The sequence below is a fragment of the Lissotriton helveticus genome, chromosome 8 (assembly GCF_964261635.1).
Source record: "Lissotriton helveticus chromosome 8, aLisHel1.1, whole genome shotgun sequence".
NCBI lineage: Eukaryota > Metazoa > Chordata > Amphibia > Caudata > Salamandridae > Lissotriton > Lissotriton helveticus.
The window spans coordinates 127657162-127676603 of NC_136069.1; positions in this window are offsets into that span (position 1 = coordinate 127657162).

The following is a 19442-nucleotide window of genomic DNA, read 5'->3' on the forward strand; positions in this document are numbered from 1 at the left end:
TTCACCACTGCCATTCAAGGCTTATGGAAACCTTAATTAACCAGGTCTGTAACTGGGGGTGAATGTTTGATTTGCTCAGCATTTCATCCATCATTTGTTCTTTCTGCAGTTGGACGGGTGTGCCCAGATGTGGACCGTGTTCTCCATGTCATTGGAGTCAAGCTAGCCTGGCTGATGATGGTTCCAGGATGCTTGTTTTCAATCGAGGGAGGATCTGGCCTGGCAGTTTGGGCTTGACTGTTCCCATGGGGAGCAGGATCATGACTGATTTGTATATGGCTTGGTCCAAACTGGGGTGGCAAGGTGAGAAAAAAAACAAAGAATTAAACCCAGATGTGTGACGGGGTGAATGTTTGATTTCGGCAGCACACATCCCACCCTCCCAAGACCTCTACAATAACCTCGGCACCTTCTTCCACCACAAGATTAAGGAGATATACAAACAGCTTTGACAGCCTCGATACCCAAGACCCTCCCACCCCACCCACAACAACCGTACCCAACGGCACTGGACCCCAGCAGACCCTACTCAGCTGGAATCCCCTCACAGCTGATGACATCCACACGATCATGAAGAGCATCCACTCAGGAGCACCCTCAAACCCCTGTCTGCACCACATTTTCAACAGAGCCAGCACCACCATCGCCCCCGAACTATGTCACACCATCAACTGCTCCATCAACTCCGCCAGCTTCCCAGAAGACTGGAAACAAGCAGAGATCAACGCATTGCTGAAGAAATCCTCAGCTGACACTACAGACCTCAAGAACCTCAGACCCTTCTCTCTTCTACCCTCCCCATCGAAGGTCATCGAGAAGGCCATCAATACTCAATTTTTCCAGTTCATCGAAGTAAACCACATCCTGGACCTCTCCCAATCCAGCTTCTGAAGCAACCACAGCACCATGACCGCCCTCCTCACCACACAGATAACGTTTGCACCCTTCTCAAATGAGGAGAAACTGGAATCTCATCCTCCTGGACCTCTCGGCTGCCTTCTAAACCATTTCTCACTGCACCCTATGCACAAGACTCCACGACGCCAGCATCCATGACAAAGCCCTGGAATGGATGCAGTCCCTCCTCACCGGCCAAACACAGAGAGCCAGACTACCACTATTACACTCTGAACCCCCAGAGATCAGATGTGGAGTGCCTAAGGGCTCCTTCCTAAGCCCCACTCTCTTCAAAATCTACATGACCCCACTTGCAGGCATTGCCAGGAACCATGGGCTCAACATTGTCTCCTTTGCCGACAACACCCAGGTGGTTCTCTCCCTCAATAACGACCCACAGTCACCAAGAATAACTTTCACGATGGCTGTCACCACCTGGAAGAAGAACAGCTGCCTCAACCTCAACTTAGAGAAGACCAAAGTCCTCATCAAGGGCTACTTTATTCTCCCTGGGATGACTCTTGGTGACCCACAGCACTAGGAACCCCCCTACACCCCAGCCCATGCACAGATTCTCAATCAGGGGTATTGTAGGCGCTTTACTCACCTGTGAGGGTGATTCTCTGCATCATCCTGGACTCCTCACTCACCATGAGCTGCCAGATCAACTCCGTCTCATCATCCTGCTTCTACACGCTAAGCTTACTAAGTGGATCCCCATCGAGTCCACCAAAATGGTCACCCATCATCATCAGCAGAAATGACTACGGCAAAAGAAACTGCAGAACATTTGGAACACATTCCGGCAGACTCATCCTCAACATCCCCTGCTGTCTCCACATCACCGACCACCTAAGAGACCTGCACTATCTCCCAGTCAAAAAAGAATCACCTTCAAGCACCTCATACATGCCTACAAAGCCCTACATGACATGGGACCTGCGTACCTTAACCACCGCCTTGCATTCCACGCACCCACCAGAGACCTCCGCTCTGCCCAGCCTGCTCCAGCTACCGTCCCATGTATCCAACAGACAACGGTTAGAGGAATATCCTTCTTGCCTCTCTACCTGAGGCAATCACTGTCACTGCCTCATTTTAGGAAGGGCCATAAGACCTGGCTCTTCAATTGAACCACAGCACCCTAGATGAACCAGCAGTTACTACCCCACCTCCTTTCCCCCTGTGGCTTTAGACCGTGAAGGGTCATTATTCACGCTCTATAAGCCACCTGATTGATTTATTGATTTGTTCAGCATCCCATGATTTGCTCCTTTTGCATCTAAAAATTGGTAGTTGTGAAAAGTACTCCTTGTGCCCAACGCCATACAGGTTGCTCAAACGAGAATATGGCGATCGGAACCCAAAACTACTGGCTGTGATCTCTGAATCTGAATCATTAAACAGGATTTCGCCATGTGAGTGGGATTTGTGCACAGTTAGACGTTTTGCACCAAAACATGTAAAACATAATTTGTTTAATTACTACATTAGCAAAAAAGTCAGAGGACCAGGCATTATGAGTAGCCTAACATTAGCACTTTTGTTGGTATTGTTGGCTGGAGTTGGAGAAAGGTGGTGAGAACTGGACATTTCATTTCTAACACAGTATCTGCGAATCACTCGATTGCCCTGTTGCACTAGCGATGTGCTACAGGCTAGATACATCAGTATTGTGAACCAGTTTTCAAACCTTCCCACCCTCCCATCATTGATTTTTAGTTCCCCCATCCTCCCATTGCTGCTTTCAATTCCCCTCATCCTCCCAACATTGCATTAAGTTCTCTCCCATCCTCCCATAGTTGGTTTCAATTCACTCCCACCATCCTGTCGTTGCTTTTAATTCCCTAATGGTGCCCAGGAAGAAGAAGCACACGGCAGAGGCAATCATGTATTCCTAAATCAGAAAGCATGACCCAGAGTGTAGAAATTGTATCTCTATTTACTCACCAGCATCACAGCACCCAGGATTGTTTGCTGCATGACTAAGTACTTATAGGCTCACAAAGGCGAGACCTAGTGGCTATGCCAGTGCTTGTTTTGGTAGGGCAAACTAATCTGCAGAGCTCTTAGTTTTCATTCCCATATAAACACTGGCACTCTACAAAAGTATAAGACAGTCACTATTGTGGCTAACTTTGGTCTAACTTAGTTCTATTACGCTGTCATACATGTGCTCCTAAATTAAACAAAACCAGGTACCTATCGACCCATAAATTGGTATGGTTTACAAACGATTATAGTCCCGCACAGTACACATGATAAAAGTGGGTACGCCACAAGAACCCACAAAAAGCATTCACGAAGTGGCTCACTTTGGAGCAACAGCAGGAAAAACTGCAATTACAAATTTCTTCTCAATTACTCAGAAAACCAGGGATTTATCAGCTCCAATTGAGCAGGGAGGCTCCCAGAATCAATCAATGCTATATCTAAAGCAGCCGTAGGGATGGAGAACTCGATGGCTTACACTGACCTATATAAGTACGTGGCTCTCAAAACTAAACAGATGCCAGACCTTACAAACGTTTTATAGTCTACGGCGCCCTCAGAATCCATGGAATTTATGGCTGCGAGAGTATTCCCCTCAAATCACTGTAACAGAACCGCTGGAGGAGCCTCCACTTAACTCTCCCGACAAAGACCATTTGCCGCCTCTCCACCCTGACTCTATAGAATCTTTAAAAGATCCACTACAGTTGCTCTCGAGCATACCAAGTAATTTTATTGATGCCGTGCAAAGTCTCTCACAATCTTCTGAATTAATCATGCAACAATCTGCGAATAGGTGAGACCCCATTTCAAGCACCATCTTGTCTCTGCAGAGAATCATGGAATCTACATGCAGAGAATCATGGAATCTACATTATCACTTTTAGAAAAAACATGGAAAATGCAGATCAGATATTGGAAACCCAACTAGGAATATTGCAATACCTCATGGATAAAAAGAGGAAAAAACTATCTACTCAAGATGTCCAAATCCTACTCAGTGACCAATAAGGGCAGAGAAAACAAGTGTCTCTATATGCCCCTAGCGCCTAGTAATTCTTTTATTAAAATAAAGCAGAGGGCGATTCAGACGGGGGGGGGCTCTCAATTTAAACTGAAAACTAACAGCAAAAAAATGTATTCCCTCCAAAATTATTCAAGGAACCCCTGCCGGAGAACTCCACACATTTCCACCCCTATGTTTCTAATTTGTGTTCAAAAAGATCTACAAGGAGGTCTTAACCTCCCCCTTCAAAAAGATGTAAAGGTCTCAGGGGAAGCATTCAATTCAAAACAAATAAATCAAACAGAGTTTACAACACTGCTAAATAAAAAAGGGAAAAACAATCAGGGGAAAATTGCCAAGAAAGCCTGATGGATTACCACCAAACTTCAAGAGTCTAGATGCACTTGCCACCGCCTCAAAAAGGCCTGGAGAAACACTAAATCCACAGAAGCCCACAACTTCAGAGCCGCCACCAACCCCACCACCAACTCATCCGAGGAAAGAGAAAAAAAGTGTTGAAGACAGAATCTCCACTCATGCACATGACAGCAAAGAACTCTTCAACATCATGAAGGATTTCACCCAACCCACCAGCGAGTCTACCCACATCCCCCTCAGAAGATATCTGTGACAAACTCAGCACCTTCTTCCACCACAAAATCAAGAGCATCTATGACCATTTCGACGATGACAACAATCACACTGAACCCTCACAGACCACCCCTACACCCTGAAGCCAACAATCAACAACTGTACAGCCCTCACCACCGAAACCATTCTGAAGACGATGAAGTCAATCCACTCCGGAGCCCCCACGGGCCCCTGCCCCAACACATATTCAACAGAGCCGCCAACACCATCGCACCCATGCTCTGCCACACCATCAACCGCTCCCTGGTGACCTCCTCCTTCCCCAATGACAGGAAACACGCCAAGGTCAACCCCCTCCTGAAGAAACCCCTGGTGGACCACACCGACCTCAAAAACTACAGACCCATCTCCCTGCTCCCGTTCCCAGCGAAAGTCATTGAGAAAGCCATCAACAACCAACTTGCCACATTCAATGAAGAGCACAACATCCTCGACTCCTCTCAATCCGGCTTCAGAAAAAAACACAATACGGAAACCTCCCTCCTCGCTGCAACAGACGACACCTTCACCCTACTGGACAAAGGAGAAACAGCAGCCCTCATCCTCCTCAACCTCTCTGCAGCATTCGACACAGTCTCTCACTGCACCCTAACACGCAGACTCCACGACGCAGGAATCCAAGACAGTGCCCTCGACTGGATCCGCTCCTTCCTTTCTGGCAGAATGCAGCGGGTCAGACTCCCCCCTTACCTCTTTGACCCTACAACTACCACCTGCGGAGTCTCCCAGGGCCCCTCCCTCAGCCTGATGCTCTTCAACGTCTACGTGGCTCTGCTCGCCCACATCGTCAGAACCAATGGACTCAACATTGTGTCATACGCAGATGACACCCAACTCATCCTCTCCCTATCCAACTATCCCAACACCGCCAGACACAACTTTCAAGAAGGTATGAAAGCTGTCGCCAAATGGATGAAAAACATCTGCCTACAACTACAACTAAACACCAACAAAATGGAAGTACTCATCACAGGCCCAAAACCAGATGCCTGGAATGACACATGGTGGCCCCCCCGCCCTCGGAAACCCGCCCACCACCACAGACCATGCACGCAACTTGGGAATCATCCTGGACTCAGAGCTCTAAATGGACCGCTCTGTCTCATCCCCCTGCTTCCACACCCTCCACCTACTATGCATGACCTTCAAATCGACCTGTCTTGAACAAACAAAGACGCCTGGTCACCAGCAGACTCGACTACGGCAACACACTCTACGCCGGAATAAACAAAAACCTCACCCGCAAGCTGCAGGACATCCAAAACGCCACCGCCAGACTGGTCCCCAACCTACCAAGACACTGCCACATCTCCCAGCACCTGCGCACACGTACGCCAAAGGACCATACGATCAACTCAGCTCTCCTACCCTGTGATCCCCCATGCCAGAAAGACCAGAGCAGTTGGCCGCTCCTTCTCCTTCCTCGAGGCGAAAGCCTGGAAAACCTTCTGCTCCACCTCAGACAGACAACATCGCTCCCCATATTCGCCAGAAACCTCAATACCTGGCTCTTCGACAGACCCCCTCCTTGATGGACCGGAACCTGCGACCCCCCCCAGCACCTTGAAACCCTTACGGGTGAGTAGTCACGCTTAACAAACCCCTAATTGATTGATTGATTGAAATGAACCAAAATAATAACAAGGGAAAAAGAGCCAAGCAAAGAATATTGAGAAGATACTCAAAAAAAGTAATGTTTCCTCAATTTTGCTCCACGGAGCAGGCAGACGAAGAAACAAGTTGCGATATGAAAGCTCTAAATGCAATTCAAATCATAGTCCAGCAGCCCGCTCTACTTGAAACCCAAGATGACTATAAAGTTTTAAACCTTCTTGCACCAAATTTTGGGACAACATTTGCAAAGCATGCTAACCCTGATACTGTAAAACTCTTGGCCAATCAGAACAAGCAGGTCAGTGGGGAACAACCCGTATCAAGTGCCCTGGAGTTAATAGATACATTTCCCAGTGACAATATTCCACTAAACCGCGGGAGAATAGTGGACCTATTACAAACAATTTGTTCACTTCAAACACTCACCACTGCAGAAATAAAATTAGCCTCTTTCCCAAATAAACTCCTCTTTTCTGTGGCAATTGTTGAGTTTTGGTCCATGTTATTCCTTTTATAATTATTAAAGAAAGAGACACTCTACATAAGAATGGATTTGATATATCTGTAGTTAAAGAAATTGATGCTCTTTATAAATATCTAAAAGAGACAGAAGGGGATTAGGTCCCCTCAATAATAATAGCAAGCAACTCATGGGACACGAAACATTGAGGAACATTCAGAATGGTCCTCTGATGATCTCACTTAAAGACGGACTGCACCGGATCTGGAATTGCTCTGATACAAAAAAGTCACCCATCCTGATGAAAATAACTGGGTGTGGATTGCTGGCTCTTTAAATAGCAATAAATCAGGCAAAGCCTTAAAACTCACTTTTTAGCAGTAATCTAAAAATAGTATCATGGAATATAGCCAGATAAACTTCAGAAAAAATACCTTTTATTTTGGAAAACTCATCATCCATTGTGTTGCTGCAAAAAACTTGGTCCATGATCCCTTTCTTTCAAAAAGATTACTTTGTGTTTGTCACTGCAGCTGAGGCCATAAGAAGAGGCCGTGCAAAAAGAGGCCTTGCAATTCTACTAAAAGAAGAAATCGATTGGGATCCTGATGAAACAGAGCTCTCTCTCCCGAACGTGCAATGCATCAATATCAAGTGCCAGAAAGAAAGTACGGAGCCTGCCCTAGATCTACTACTCTTTAATATATATATTCCACCAGGTTCTTTAAACGATCCCATCTTGGAAAAGTCCTTCGCGAAAATTGATCAAACTCTAGAATTCAGGGGGTTTTCTCCGACGATAATAGCTAGGGACTTCCAACAGAAAAATCTCAAACTCCTTGTTGAATAATGGGGGGAAGTCAGCACAAGGGGCAGTTTGTTCAATTCCAACTGCCATATTCTCTCATAAGATAAGAGCAGACAAAGAGGGAAACTGCTTCTGTCTCACATTTTGGCAATTAATGGTGTCATTTTAAACAAAAGGGCAGAAGGCCCTACACAAACGGAAGTGATCATGCATATTTGACTATAGGAATTTAAATGTTAACACAGTCTACTTTCCATGGTCTTTATATTCCTTAATTGGTCGGGCATATGTAAACCAAAAATCAGGCAGGATCCACTCGAATTCCAAAGCAATCAATAAAATTAATACTGCAATTGCTTCGTTTTTGCCAGCCCTTATAAGTGGAGAAGGTGATCCCATATCCAGATACAGAGGTACACTACAATCAGCCATGGCTAAACTTCAAGCAAATATAACTAGCCAAGATAAAGGCAAAATCAATCAAAACAGAAAGCGAACTGATCATCTGTCACTACACTTTAATAATCTGACCAGAATGCAATTTCAATCTTTCTGTGCCACAAGACAAAGAGAAATAAGAAAGTTGAAAAAACTTTGCCAACCAAAAAGAGAAAAAAAAGCAAGGCCAAAAAGATAGAAACAGGGTCGATATCCAGACTGCAGTAAAACGCAGAAATAACCAGGCATTCTGGAGAATAGTAGCAATTTACAAAACAAATGGCAGTAGCAATATAGCAGAGGCCAGCACCTCCGTTTTGTCTTTCAATCAGTATTGCAATTGCTATGTATAGGAGTGCGCAATGTGAAACACTGTGCCATTATCCAGTGTTAACATATATTGAGGAAAAACAAATCTCACCCTATAATTTAATATACAAAATTGACTACGGAGCACAAATCTGTCAAATGACCTTGTTGTCAGTACGTTTTAATGAACATCGCACCTTGCAGTGGTATAACAGTAGCGGCTCCTGGAGGGAGTGCTGCGGGCAGGGAACATCCTTTACAACACGGATGCTACCCCGCAGTGCAGTTACGACGAGACTTTTACAACGCAAGTTGTTACTACAACTTACGCTGGATGGCGCTGTGGCATAAGGAATCTTGTAATTTTATATTCCAACACCTTCCCTACTGTTACGGGGACTGGTGTTGGAATATAAAATTATAAGATTCCGAAATCCGCACCCTCCAACGTAAGTCGTTGTAACGACTTGCGTTGTAAAATCTGCGATGTAAAGTACCGCGTTGAAAACAACCGCGTTGTACTGACATACATCCCTGCGGGGCGGTGGAGTGGGGGAGGGGCACGGTGGGGTGGTAGTAAACTCCGGCTCACGGCCGACCGGAGTAATGTCAATAAATATAACGATTTTCATTGTGCACACTGCATTGCCATTTGGCGGTTCAACTCGCACAATGAAATTTGTTTTATTTATTTAAATACATTACTCCGGTTGGCCATGAGCCAGCGTTAACTACCCCACGCCCTGCCCTGCCCCTTCCCCGCCCCGCCCCACTGCCCCGCAGCACTCCCTCCAGGAGCCGCTATTGTGTAGAAAGTATAAAGTATTCTGGAGAATAGTAGCTGCGCAAATGGGGCAAAAGGAATCAATTCAAGCATCACCAGTCTCATCATCCGATTAGGAAAAACACATCCTCAAATTATATAAATCTAACATTCAAAAACAAGTCTCTCTCAGCCAGTGCCCCTTTTGAAAGGGCCCATCTGATCAGGACATGTTAGCCATATCGTCTACACAGATCACCATTTTTATTAAATCTGCCAGATCATCTGGAGCAATGGGTCCAGACCAGGCCTGTACGTAGTTTGCGGAGTTTTGCCATGTGGAACTCTGCGAAGTTACAAAAAAACTCCACGAAGTTCCCAGAGTGGTGGAGTGCAGTGCAAACTGCAGTTTGTGCTGGTATTCCTACCGCTCGGGTACAAATTCTACCCGAGCAGCAGCTCGCGTCGCAAACTTACAGTTCACGATTGTGAGTAGGAAAAAACCCTGCTGCACGTCACGAAGCAGAATTTTCTGCACTCTGCGAGCTCCGTGGAGTGCAGAAAACTCCACGAATGGAGCGAAGTTCACCGCCCAGGTCCAGTCCTGAGACAGCACCCCGATCAAAGTTCTACAATCAAACCCTGATGACTGGAGTACATGTTTAACACCTCTTTTCCACTATTGGTTTGAAACTGGGAAAAAGGCTCCAAATTGAATGCAACCAATTACAGAGAAATCGCTGTCCTAGATTCCACTGGAAAGATATTCTCAACATGGGTATCAGACCATCTAAATTATTGGGCATTCTCGAATGATATGATTCTTATGACACAGGTTGGCTTCTGCCCAAAACATTCAGCTATGGACAATATTGCTATCCTCCAGACTGTCTTTGATAAGTATGTAATGGTAAAATCACAAATAGTTTACTGTGTTTTTATTGATTTTTCAACCACATTTGACAGCGTGGATAGACCAACATTATGGAAAAAGCTCGAGAGTCTAGGAATTCCCCACGACCTCCTTACAATGATTATTTCTTTGCATACGGCAACATGGTGTAGAGTTCAAAAGGGGGAGAAGAGGGCTTAAAAAGTTCAATCCCCACGATGAATGGACTGCAACAAGGTTCCTTTCTCGCCCACATGTTATTTTCAATTTTCCTTTTACATAAGTGACCTATCTGGGTACTTTTCTCAAATTAATAAATTTCCACCAAAATTAGCTCAAAGCGATATCTATAGCTCAATATAGGCTGATGACATTGTTATACTCGATCGTACCCCAATTGGCCTACAAAGAAACCGAAACAAATTAAATTGATACGCAAAAGAAAATGTCTTGGTTCCTAACATATATAAAACCAAAATGTTACCTTTTAGAGGAAGAAGGAAATATGTGCATTTCACATGCTCACTGGGAGGTAACCCTATCGAGATAGTAAAAGAATACATTTATTTCGGCCAAATCTTTCCGTACAACTTACAAAGTGCTCCTCATCTTCAACATCTTGGGCAAAAAGCAGACAGTCACATGTCGGAGCATTACAGAGATTTTATTGCTCAACTGGTAATAGACATTTTCAATCCTATTTGGATGTTTACAGTATGAAAATCCCACCTATTCTATTTTATGCCTTGGAATATATACGGATTGAAACCTGGCAACCAGTAAAAGTGAAAGAAGGGATTATTCTACGGAAACTACTAAAAGTAACCCAATCAATCCCCCATACAAGCCTTACATCTCAAGCTTTCTTTAACGGGCATATATGCTCGAGCCGTTTCCAACATTATAAGTTGGGTCTTTAACCTTTTGTACACAGTCTCTGGCTCTCTAAGATACATATTAAAATTGGAGACTTTTAGAGTTGAAATGGTACAGCATACTTTCAATAGGAACATCAAAATAGCCCTCGAGGCATCCCAATGCACCGTAGCACTTTTGCAGGCTTGGTCTCCAGCGCATCTGATGCTCTTTATAAAACATATGACGCTGAGAAAAAGTTTTGAATTAGAAAGGAATATTGTATCCAACTAAAGTATTATAAAAAATTTGCAGAAACATAGTATATAAAACCCCAAACCCTACCTACAGTTCCAGTTAGATCATAGAATACGCCGCAGTATCCTTCTTCTGCGAATAGGAATTCTCTCTTTAAAAGTATATTCCGCCAGATGGAACTCCCCTGAAAATCCCTCAGGTAATTGTGATTTGTGTGATGGTGGAGCACAAGATATTTTTCACGTATTACTAATCTGTCCAAATCTGATTTTGGTAGAGGCTCGGCGATGATTTATGAAGCCTATTTGCTTAAAATTCAATGCTATTTTAATTCAAGATTTAATTATGGTGTGTAAATCGTCCCCAAATGAATTTTGTTTGTTATAGCTTGTTTAAGTTTTTAAAGCGTTTTTAAAAACTGTTTTAAAAGCACACAAATTTAACAGTTTTAAACTCATGTATTTTGTACTTGCCAACCCCAAATTGCTATAACCTGTTTACACTTAAAATTAGTTTTTAAAATACAAATATAACTGTTCTATATTTAGGTATTTGTATTTGTTGATCTCATTTGTGGTCCGAATCAAATTAAATTAAAAAATTACTTCAAGCCAGTTAAGCTCATTCTATGTATGAGCCATTCTGTGTGATCACAATTTACTAAACAACCCTGGCAGCTGCAGGTTACAGGCTTCCTGCTTGCAGCTGGGCTAGAGAGCAGCCATCCAACGATGTTCTCGGTGGCACAGTGCAAAGTGATGTGAAATTAGATGACTTTCTCCTTTGTCCCTAGGTAACTGTTTCTCCACTTTATTGATAGCCTTGGCCTTGTTAACTGCCAACTGGTTCCATGCCATGAGGATGACTGCGAGTTCTACTTTTGCAGCACACACTGCCAAGCTTGCTGGAACTTCTAGCGTCCTTTTTGCCATTATAAATGCAAGATACAGTCTTAGAAGTCCCAGAATTGCCAGAGCGGTTGGCTTAATAGCCAGGACAGCCTGAAAGTCGTCCTCATAAGTTGGAGTCAGTTGACAGTGCTGTATTAGCTGATGGCCCTATACCACAAATGCAGTGAGAAAAATATAGGTCTACTGCTAGAGTGAGCTCGCAGGTATGAAATCGACTGCTATGAATGGGGACCAACCTAGAAGGGCTGATGGAGGCCATTTTGTCTCACTTGAAGAAATATGCTAAGTGGGACAAAGGTTGTTTGATGTTTCTCATTGCAGCACTACAAGCTACTACATGAACAAATGTGGGCAGAACAAAGGATCTTCTTTGTATAAACATATATTATGGGTCCTTGGAGATCTCAGTTGGACTTTCCCATGTCACAGAGTAAATGGCAATTGCCCAAACACCAACTGTAAGAAATTGGGTTATTGGTTGAGTGGGCTGTGAACCCTGCTCAAGCAACAGCCAGAATCCCTGTCACTGTGAACCACTAAAGTCACTAAATTAACTTGTGCTTAACCCATTGGTAGCTTGGCATGAAGCAGTCAGGTTTAACTTAGAGGCAATGTCTAAAGTATTTGTGCAGCACACAAACAGTAATAAAATAAAAACACAACAAAAGAAAAATCCCTCACCGATTTAGAAAAATGAAGTACATTGCAATGACGTATTTAACTCCAAAACAACAAAAATCCAATCAGTAGAACTGGCCTTATGAATTTTTAAAGTTTAAGATAATAGCTAGCACCTAAAAGATAAACGTTCTAACTGCAGACATCTAGTCACACGCAATACTGGGTCAAAGAAAAAAATATAAACAACTGCGATGGAGCACGAGCCGGATACAAAAAGTGTATTGGGCCCAGTCAGCGGTTACCTTTGAACTTATTAGAAATTTCAGGAAAAGTCTGAAAAGTTAGACGTTTAGCAGGTCAAGGATGCAGGTGATATAAGAAAACATCATTGTCGCATAGCCACTGGACAAACTTACGGTGAAGATTTCCACATTCAAACTTAGAGGTCCATTAGTATGGCAGGCGGACCCGGGAAACGGGACCGCCCGCTGAGGGTGCGGCGGTCCCCCACTCCCAATTAGGATGCACCCGCCACACTGGCAGGGGCATGGTGCATTTGCAACATTGGGGCAGGCAGTGCTGAAAGCACCGCCCGCCGCAATACCACAAAGGCAGGTTGTGCATTTCAATGCACAACATGATAGGCACCGTCTGCCATGTTGTTCATTGAAATGCAGGGGGGTACCATAGGTACCCCCCATGTGCACCCCCCCGCAAAAGGACCCCCGCAAGCAGACTCCACATGCCTTTCCGTCCCAGGCATGTTCCCACCCACATTCTAATATGGCTGGCGGTGTCTATCAGACACCCCCACCCTATTGAACACTTTCTGCAAGGTCAACATGACGACCGTCAAAGAAGCAGTGGACGGTCTTTCCGTCGGGCGTGGACCCCCCAGCCATTGTAATATGGCAGGAGGTCTTTGCTGCAAGGATGGCGGGTGGATCGGTCCGACCGGGCCGGCGGAGACTACCGACTGCCCGGCGGGGGCGATCCACCCGACATCCTAATGGGGCGCTTAGTCTCTTTTTTTGTAAGTCAAAAATCTCAGCTGGGAAGAGGCTGGAGGTTGCGGCCAACTAGGGCTGCAAGAGACCGAATTCCCCTTCTGGGATGGAACACTGAACAGGAGAACATAGTGGGAGTTGCCATGTAGTCACTCTGACCATATTCAACCCTTTTCTGCCCGGTCGACTTGACGGCCGGGCAAAAAATCGGCGTACAGTCCTTCCGTACCCCACGGACACCCCAGCCATTGTAATATGGCGGGGGTCTTTGCCGCAGGCTGGAGGTTGCGGCCAACTAGGGCTGCAAGGGACTGAATTCCCCTTCGGAGAAGGAAAACTGAACAGGAGAACGTAGTGGGAGTTGCCGTGTAGTCACTCTGACCAGCGATGCACCTTGCGCAGATAGAAGAGCAGGTTGATCTCTGTCTCCAAGTTTTGGATTTTGGCTCTCTGGGCACCTTTAGTACCACTCACAAGGGTCCATGTCTGGTGCAGAATCTCTTTGAGTGTTGGGACTCATTCAGACTGGGTCCTTGTGTGGTTTCAAGATGGTTGGATTCTTTCCTATCCCTAGGGCAGAAGGCTAGCCAACTAGTCCTTGGAGATAATCTAGATGTATTGGGTTCAAGCAGGAAAGCAGATATCCAGCAACAGGACGGGCCTCCCAGGGCACATGATATGCTTCAGGCAGCAGATCAGTCTTTCTAGGTGCAGCAAAACAGTCCTCTGAAGTGCACAGCAAGCCACAGCAGCAAACAGTCCTCTGAGGATCCTATTCTTAACCCCTTCAGTGCTGCGCGAATTTCGCTGCAGTGCTGAAGGGTTTAAAACCGTATTGACTCATGACGGAAATGTTCCGTCATCAGCACCGGAGCACCGACGCTGATGACGGAACCGTTCCATCATGAGCATGCAAGGTGTTAAACAATGGGCTTTTTATGAAGATGTTTCTGGAGAATTCCCTTTGAAGTGCTTAAAGTGCTGCAACAACAATGCAGTGGGACAACTCCTTTGTTTGAAGGCAGGTCACAGACTATTGATGTGCATGTGAGCCTGTTCCCAGCTCAGCCCCTCAACCTGCCAGTGATTGTCCATCCACACAGACCCAATCCCTCTATTGTGTGACTGTCTGGCAGAAATTAATACGGTCCAACTGCCAACTACACCCAGTCATGTGACCCAGGAACAGTCTCCAAGCACCAAATTGCTAGGGCAGGATCATGTAACTTTCTAAAAGTAGCACTTCCAAAACGATAACTAAAATTCAAACTTTACCACTAAAGAGGATTTACAATTAGTTTCTCAGACACCAAACATGAAATGTTCACCTGTTCCCAATCAAATGTTAGCTCATATTAACTGTACCAGGACATATGTAACTATATCACTTAAAAGTACATGTCCAAACTTTAATTACAATGCACCCTGCCCCCTGGGCTACCTAGGGCATTTAATAAAAAGGACACATAAGGCTTGGCAAGGGGGGTATTTTTCCAAGTTGAATTGGCAGCTTAAAACTGCAGTCAGGCTGCAATGGCAGGCCCTGTAGATGTTGTGAAGGGATACTTAAGTGGGTGACACAGTAAGTTCTGCAGGCCCACTAGTAGTATTTAATTCACAGGCCCGGGAAGTGGCAAACCAATTTACTAGGGACTTATAAGTAAAATATAATACCAAGCAGGTTTAAGCCATTTTCCATGTTGTAGGGAGTGAGCACATGCACTTTAGCACTGGTTAACAGTGGCAAAATGTACCTAAGAGTCCTAAGGCCAACAAAAACAAATTCAGAAACAATTGTGGTGGTGTGGGGCTCTCTGTGCAACTGAAACCAAGCTATACCCAGCTGAAGGGCCCATAAGAAACTGGTTCTGGGCTGCTCATGCTCCGTTTCAGGGCGGACCTGGCTTTGCATTTCAGGCTGGACTGTTCCCATGAGGAACAGGGTCAAGACGGCTTTGTATATGGCTGGGTCCAAAACTAAGGTGGCATGGTGGACAAAAAACGATTGATTGGATGTGGCCCCAAATTATTGCCAGTGGCTGAGCTAATTCAAGCATTCCATCCATCACCTTGCTGTTTTTGAATTTGACATCTTAAGTACAACGGGTATGCCCAGATGTCGGTCCCAGGCTCACTGTGCCACTGGAACCAAGCTATACCTGGCTGAAGTGCCCATAACAAGGGTGAAACTGGCCTTGGGTTGCTTGTGCTCTGGTACAGGGAGAACCTTACTTAACAGTTAAGGCTGAACTGTTCACAAGAGGAACATATGATTTTGATTTGCATATGGCTTGGTCCAAACTGAGATAACATGTTCGGCAAAAAATAATGGTTTGGGATGCGATCCTGAGTGAGTGTCAATGGCTGAGATTAATTCAAGCACTCCATCAATCACCTTGTTGTTTTTGCACCAGGTACAACTACAGCACAGCCAGAGTCCCATCTGAATGGGATCAAAAAATTATCAGACCAACTTAGAACTAACTGGGGTTTGACCATGAGTGGAAGATTGGAGAGCATGAGATCTAAAGTGTGCCAAGGTTTGTGAGTAGCCATCGAGATCAGAGGATTCAAATCAAGAGCCTTACAGGAGTCCAACAGCGACTGCCCCACCCTATCTATCGAAACATCAACATGAAGGTTAAAATTCCCCAAGATATTGCAGTTCGAGTATCTCAGTGCCACCTCTGAGGTAGCCTCCTCCCAAAATCCCAAACAATTAGATGGGGTTACCTGGTGGGCGCTATACGAATATACCAGGAAAAGACATGTTAAATGAGACGGTAATGCAAATCAAAGGCTCTCCACCTCCCTCAGATGCTCAGTCAGGAAAGTGGTACATTTAAGGTGACTACGGATGTTAATGACAATACCACCCCCTGCCTAATCGCTCTGTCTTGTTGATATATGACGCAGTTCGGTGGGACTGCTTGCACTATGTCTGGGTTAGAATCTGGCTGCAGTCAGGTTTCTGTCAAAAACATGGCATTGAGGCTACCAGCAATTTGTGAAAACCTCAAGAGCATCTTCAGACAAAGATTGAACATGTATTAGACACAGCGGTGTAACGAAACTTGAGGGGACCCACCTACAAACTACATAGAGGGGGCCCCAACACACCAGACACAGTAAGGATCTCTCAAGTCAGGGTCCGTGCACAGTCCTGTAGTACCCCCCTGGAGCTTGGTGCCCTCCCCTGCACCGTGGGGGCTGCGGGAGCTATTTTAACCCACTGATCAGACAAGTGTAAGAGGTCCACGCTGCATGGCCACAGGCTGTAAAAAAGATGGTAGCCCAAGGGAGCATTAATGATGCATTTCTTCAACAAAAGGATAAAAGCAGGGATATGTAACCTCATAGGAGATAAAACATGGCCTAACGAGAAAAGACACTTATCAAACGAGATCGGCAAGGTTCGCTCAGAACATCACAATTCATGGAAGGTACTTTAAGAGTTACCAAAGACTCTCTTGAATATGATGATAACCATTTCAAACTTACAGTGAAATGTGCAGCATGGAAGACAGTGGTATGTAAAGCAGTGAGGGGGTGGTAAGCTATAGATTAACCAATAATAATAAAAATAAAAACATTTATTAACCCCTTCAGTGCTGCGCGAATTTCGCTGCAGTGTTGAAGGGTTTAAAACCGTATTGGCTCATGACGGAAATGTTCCGTCATCAGCACCGGAGCACCGACGCTGATGACGGAACCGTTCCGTCATGAGCATGCAAGGGGTTAAGCGCATGGTTACACAGAAGAACAGTGCGTCCCCGCGCTGTGAATGCATTCCGTCAGAACTCCAGAAAGGGCCCACCATAGAGGGAAGGAAAGAACAAAAGGAACCTAATACAACTAAAGCTTGGGGAACAAATGGGTCTTCAATTTCAGCCTAAAGCGCGATTCAGACGGTTCCATCCGAAGTTCAATTGGAAGTTCATTCCAGTATTTGCTTGCTAGGAACCTAAAGGACCAGCCCCCCATCCGTGCTCTTCGGATAAGAGGGACCACCAGTTGCATGCTGCCCATAGATCTCAACAGCCGTTTGGGGCAATATATGGTCATCATGCTCTGGAGGTAAGTGGGGCCGCGGCCATGTGTGATGCGGTGGGTGATACACAAGGTTTTAAACCGAATGCATTCCTGCATGAGAAGCCAGTGCAAGATTTGAAGAGCACGCTTCCCAGATGACTTCTTAGGTAGTTTCAAAACAAGCCTAGCCGCCACATTCTGGACACATTGGAGTTGGGTCAGCCCCTTTTTACTAAGGCCACAGAGCAGTGAGTTTCCATAATCGAGATGGGAAGTGACTAAGGCATGCACTAGTGTTTTCCTGGCTTTAATGGGGAGAAGATCTAAGATCTTACGGAGGACCCTTAGTGTGCCATAGCACTTCCCAGCTACAATCCCCACATGTTGGGAGTAGGAAAGTTTAGAGTCCAGAAGTACACCCAGATTTTTCACCGTATCTGAGGGAATGGGCATAAAACCCAAGTCAGCTGGCCACCAGGCTGAATTCCAGACAGAGGGAGATGGACCGATAACCAGAAGTTTTGTCTTATTACCGTTGAGGCGGAGACAATTGTTCTTCATCCAGCCAGCCAGTGCCACAAGACAGGCGGATAGATTCTCAGCTGCCACAATTGGGTTATGGGATAGAGTAATCACCAGTTGGGTATCATCCGCATATGAGACAATATCCACCCCATAAGATTCAACCAGCCTTGAAAGAGGCTCCATATAGAGATTAAACAATGTAGGGCTCAATATAGAGCCCTGCGGAACACCTTGTCTAAGAGACCTGGGTTTGGATTTATACGGGGGGCAGTGGACTTGGAATTTCCTATCAGCTAAGAAAGAGCCCATCCATTCATAGGCTTGGCAGGCTATCCCCATCTCATTCAGGCGTGCAAGGAGCCCCGAGTGCGACACGGTATCAAGAGCCGCACTTAAATCCAGTAATATCAGAGCGGCAGTATGTCCATCATCAACTTTGCGATGGAGCAATTCTGTGGAGAAAAGGAGGGCAGTCTCAGTAGAGTGCTTCGCCCTAAAACCTGATTGGGAGGAATGAAAAAGATAGTTATCCTCCACAAAGCTAACCAGGTGGTTGTTAACCAATTTCTCCACTACTTTGGCGCAAAAAAAGAGGGAGCTTCCTACAGCAGACTGGGGCCTCTGTGACAATAAACCAACGGGCTTATTTATGAGAGGCTTGTGCCGCTAGAGCATCATTTTTTTGATGCTCTGGCAGCATAAGCCTCTCAATCATATCAATGAGGCGATGCAAAGCCACTCTGCATGGCATTGTTTGGCATTATAGATAATGGGTAAGACAAAGCAGCGCAAGCCACTGGCTTGCAGGCATTCCATGGGTGCTACAGTGGCTTTTCTCACGTAGCACCCATGGGTTTTGATTCTGCCCTAGATTTCCTTAATTATGTAAACCTGGGGTAGTGCCAAAACCTTATGCCTCCCCAGACAGGCGTAATGAGGAGAAATATTTGCATTTCTATTCGTTTTTCCCTCTTTCCATGTGTGCTGCATTCTGCAATACACATTGAAGGAGGACAACACCTCGCTGTGTTGTTTTTGTGCAGGAACAGACACACCATTGCACCATGGTGAAAAGTGCCTACATTGGCGCTAGGCAGCAAATTATACAACAGCGCAGGGGGAATGGCCAGGAATTCACGGTATTTTATAAATTCAGTGCATTCCTGCCCTTTCAATTTGGCGTAGGACAGCGCAGCAAGAAGACTTGCAGCGCTGCCTTGCACCAATACCTCACTGATGAGGTCCCAAGAAGACTTGTGGCTGAGCCTTACACAGGTTTATCATATGAGGCCCCAATACTGTGGCGTTGGTTTGCGTAGCACAGGGAGCTTATTAGCGAAGCCTTAGCCGTAATTAAATGAATGGTGATGGAGCCTGCCACGACACAATGAGCGTGGAAGCAG